At 40.6% G+C, this 4,783-nt stretch overlaps 1 pseudogene; it reads left to right on the plus strand.

Moving 5' to 3' along the window:
* The first annotated feature begins 441 nt into the window (after positions 1-441).
* Positions 442-2,747, plus strand: LOC102849068 (annotated as a pseudogene).
* The last annotated feature ends 2,036 nt before the right edge of the window (positions 2,748-4,783 follow it).

Genomic DNA, 4,783 nt, shown 5'->3' on the forward strand with positions numbered 1-4,783 from the left:
TGATGTTTAAAATGAAGAAGAGATTTCCCCCCCCCCCTTTTAACAAGCATTATAGTTTGCACATGATGTTAAAGTTAGCACTAAAAGTATTCTTAAATATCATTTTGAGAAATAATGGTTTGGATGATGTTAAAGCATTTGTACAAAAAAAACCCAACAGCGTTAAACTTTTTCATTATTTTGAGTCGGCTTCCTTCAACTGAAACGGGGAGGGCAGGCTCTAATTTAACGGGAGGATTCTCCGCAAGGTATCCAAGAAAAGTAGTCCCACAACACAGGCTGGAAGCTAGTTTATCCAAAGCAGAAAGCTCAAGTCGTTGGAGATGCCGTGTCCTTTTAGGCCCTCAGGCCTGATTATTTCTCCACACTGAGATTTTTTGCTGCTGCTACGATTTCAAGATAAATTGAAGTGAGAAGATACGGAAGTTGCAAGAGCAAGAGATGGGTACTGACGCCAAAGGCAAGAAGTCCCTTGAAACCGAGGTGAAGGGCTCTGCTATTAACAATGCTGAAAATATGCCTTTCATTTTTGGAAATGGGAAATTGCAGCACCTCAGAATCATGAAGCAGAAGTGACTCCTAATCGTTGCAGAACAGGTATCTTTAAATCAACTTTGAACTTTTCCACTGTAACTGTAGAGCAATTGGGAATTACACCGGAAAGCTTTGTTAAAAGCACTCCAGTAAAGTCATCTTCCGTCCACTCTAAAGAAAGCTAGATGACGTTCCGCATTTGGTGCTCAGGACTCTCTGGAAACAAACCAGATGATTTGTTTCATTGCTCATCCGCGGAATTTAAGGAATGCAGAAAAATCTCCTTTGGCACAGAATTCCCCTTTTCAGGGCAACCCTGTACTGGCATCGAAATGTTACTTCATTAAGAGAGCGAATGTTAGCCTTCCTGTCAGTTTATAATCCGATGAAGGAAAATGAGAACGTGGTCCACTGCTCTGAATTCTCAGAGGCCAAGAGAGAGTGTGAGAGCACAGATTTCAAAGGTCTCAGTGAAAGGCAGCAGTCTGGATTACTTGCAAATTTATGATCCAAGCATTGGAGGATGTCCTATCGGAGCAACCCTAATGAAAAGCTAACTCACCTGGAAAAAAAAGAGGACTTGATCTCCACTTAATCAGTACGGATCCCCTTCTTGGTTCAGACAGAATATACACTGTTAAAACTTCACCTGCAAATTTTTCAGAGAAATCTTCTAGACTTGGCTTGACACAGCCTGGAGGTTTGATTGAAGAGTCAGTTTCCCTTTCAGGTCTCAAAGAGGTTTCTTGTGGAATTAAGACTGTTGATTTGGTTGAGGATGGACAAACATAGATGCTATTTCACCCAAATCTTGTCTGGAAGACAGAGGGACAGAAACCGAGAACATAGCCACAGTTCTCAACATCAAGTCACCTGTCCTTTCAGTATGCACAATGGACATTCCATCTTCTGAGACTGTTGTACTTCATTCTGTCTTGAAGAAACCTTCTTCTAAGCTACTTACAGAAAGATTAAAGGAACATTGTGACAACCTCTGTGGTGGTGGGACTCATTCAAGTGTGATGCCAAATTTTGGAATCTGTTACCAGGAACAAAAAGCAGAAAAATCACAATGAACCAGCTCTCCTAAATGTGAAAAAGAGGAAGAGAGTTACTTTTGGAGAGGGCCTAACTCCTGAAGTGTTTGATGAATCTTTGCCAGCAAACACTCCCTTGTGAAAAGGAGGAACACCTGTTCATAAAGGGATTCAGATAGTCCCAGTACTCTGCAACTTGAAGAATCACCAGTTCCTGGACCTTTATCTCAGCCAGATTTTGATGACAAGGGAGAGAATCTTTAAAATATAGAACCCCTGCAGGTGTCCTTTACTGTTCCAAGTTCTCCAAGTAAGTCTGCCATTACTGAGACTCTTTTAGGCATTGATACTCTTAGCTCTTCAGATATCCAGGAGGATGTGTTCTCCGTACTGCTGGCAGGATAACTCATACCTCTAACAGAAGAAAGCAATTGACTAGTTTTGCAGAAGAGAGTGTATGCAATTTACTAAATACAGAAGCCCAACCTTGTAAAGAAAAGAAAACTAATAGGAGAAAGTCTCAAGAAAAAGAAAACTAATAGGAGAAAGTCTCAAGAAATTAAAGACATCAACAAAGCGCTTCCTAAAAAGAAGCAGGTTTTTTAAAGTGGCAGAAGAAAGGAAAGATAACAGAATGTAAAGAAATCCTTATATGGGGAATGAGAAATGGCTTCTAAGAAACTCCTCCTGAGCCCTATTTCCGAGATCCCTGAGATCTCAGAGATGACACCTTCAGCTTCTGGCATCCACAGGGTGTACTCAGATAATTTCAAACAATGGGAAACTTGAGGAAATACTGGCACCAGCTAAAAATAAAAATTTAACTAAAAGACTCTTTTGCCAGAGATCCCAAAAGACTTGTATATGAATCAAAGTTTTGATAAGCATGATGTGTCTGAATTTTTCAGCTCTGACAAAAATAGTTCTTCATTGTGTGGTAATGCCACTTTTGAACAACATTCAAATGTAAAGCTTATAGAAGTTAATGGAAATGGAGATATTCCAAAAGAAGTTGGTGAAAAGAAACTAATTTCTTATACTTCTGTGACTAAAGAGTACATTTTTTCAGATAATCACAAGCCAGATTTTATCCTGAGTCCCAAGAGATTTCTGTTGCTGATCAAAATGGGGACAACGTTCGTCAAGCCTGTAAAATTTCAGAAGATGGAAACGTAAAGTGTGACACGGAGGATGACCTCTTAGTACTGCCAGAAGAAAAGTCTAACTGCTGTCGCCTGATGCCTGGCATGCAAAAAGAGAATGTCCCAATGGGAAGTATGAAAGAAACTAAAAGGCCATTGTGAGGACCTGGAAGAAAAATGCACAGAAAATCATATGACTAGGAAAAAAAGGAAATGTAGGAGGCCCTCTATGTATTCCCTTGATGGTCAAAGTTTACATTTGGAAAACAGTGAAAGTCCCAACAGTGCCAGCATGGCAGGCAGCTCTAAACTGTGTAAAGATTTGTCTGATACCACAGAGTAAACCTTCAAGAGCAGTAATGAAACAAGGGTGAGGTGTATCGCAAGGCTGCAAAAAGATTTGTAAAATGAAGGGCTTGTATGGATTTCACTTCCATTTCCTTCCCCTTCCTTCTCAAAAAACCAAATGTATGACAATAAGTGCAGTTGACAGCAAAGAATTTGAAAACGTGTTCCCCCAAAAGAAAATCATGTCCAAAAGACAAAATCCCGTCATGTTGACCTCTTTGATAGATAAAGAAAATGGTGAGGATCCTGCTGCTAATCCTGCCAAAGTACTTGGGAAGAGGAGGGTGAGCTTCCAGACGTCTGCGCTTCTTAATACTAAAAATACTACCCAGCATCTTCCTGGGGAAAGCTCTCTCATATGACATTGAAAGACCTGTACATAACGGAGAATGAAAGCTGTAACTGGCATTTCATGCACAACATTTGGCAGAAAAGAAGGTAACCATCCGTGTTTAAAAGATGCTTTCACTCTAGATCCCATTCTCTGTTCTTTGGTGGTTTAAGAGTTTAAAATACAATAATTTAAATAAAACAAAAACAAACCTGTTTCATTATTTTGAGGAAGTCAAATTTGAAGAGCAACTTGAAGTGGATATGAACTTGACAATGGCGAGTAGTTTAACAGTAGATTTCTAGTGGCATTCCATAACATTTTAAAACATAAAAAGCCACTAAAAACACAACTTTAGTAAGCAATTACTATTTTAATTTTTTAAAATCTGTCTAAGAAGGGTGATTTTTGATCTAAATTGGTAAAGAATGTCTATTGTAGAAGTGCAATAATTATATAGCATAGTAAGACCTTGACACAATTACGTGTTGTTGTTGTTATGTGCCATCGAGTCGTTTGCGACTCATAGTAACTCTATGTACAAGAGCCCTAAATGCCATTCTATCCTGTCCCAATCTCTCTCAAACACATCCATTCCCACCACTCCACTCACAGAATCGATCCATCTCATCGAGGGGCTTCCTCTCCTGCTCCGTCCCTCACTCTCCCAAACATGATGTTCCTCTCCAAGGACAAGTCCCTCCTTGCAACATGCCCAAAGTATGTCAGATGAAGCTTCAGAATTCTTCACTCCAGGGAACATTCTGGCTTCACCCTCTCCAGTATAAACCTGTTTGTTCTCCTAGCAGGCCATGGTATATTCAACACCCTTCTCCAGCACCACAACTCAAAGGCATCAATTCTCTATCATCCCTATTGACTGTCCAACTCTCTGATGCATAGCACGTAATGGCAAAGACTACAGCCTGGATCAGGCGCACCTTAACCTCCAGCCTGACGTCATTGCACTTCAGTACTCTTGAGAGGTCCCTCACTGCTGACTTTCCCAATGCAATTCGTCTCCTGATTTCCTGGCTGCTGTTATCAAGAGTGTTGACTGTGGAACCAGGTAAACGAAAAATGTTAACTATCTCAGTCTTTTCACCATCCATACTGATGCTGCCAATTGGCCCAGTGGTGAGAATCTTTGTTTTCTTGATGTTGAGATTCAATCCATATCGAAGGCTGCAGTCCTTGACCTTCTGCAGCAAGCGCTCCAGGTCCTCCTCAGTTTCAGCAAGCAGGGTTGTGTCATCTGCATAACGCAGGTTGGTGGTGATTCTTCCACCAATCCTGATGCCCCATTCCTCCTCATACAGCCCAGCATCTCAGATGATCTGTTCTGCATACAGATTGAAAAGGCATGGAGACAAAATAGCAGTATTAAAGTA

This window comes from Elephantulus edwardii, unplaced genomic scaffold (genome assembly GCF_000299155.1).
Source record: "Elephantulus edwardii isolate Elephantulus edwardi_28Jun2011 unplaced genomic scaffold, EleEdw1.0 scaffold00054, whole genome shotgun sequence".
Taxonomy (NCBI): domain Eukaryota; kingdom Metazoa; phylum Chordata; class Mammalia; order Macroscelidea; family Macroscelididae; genus Elephantulus; species Elephantulus edwardii.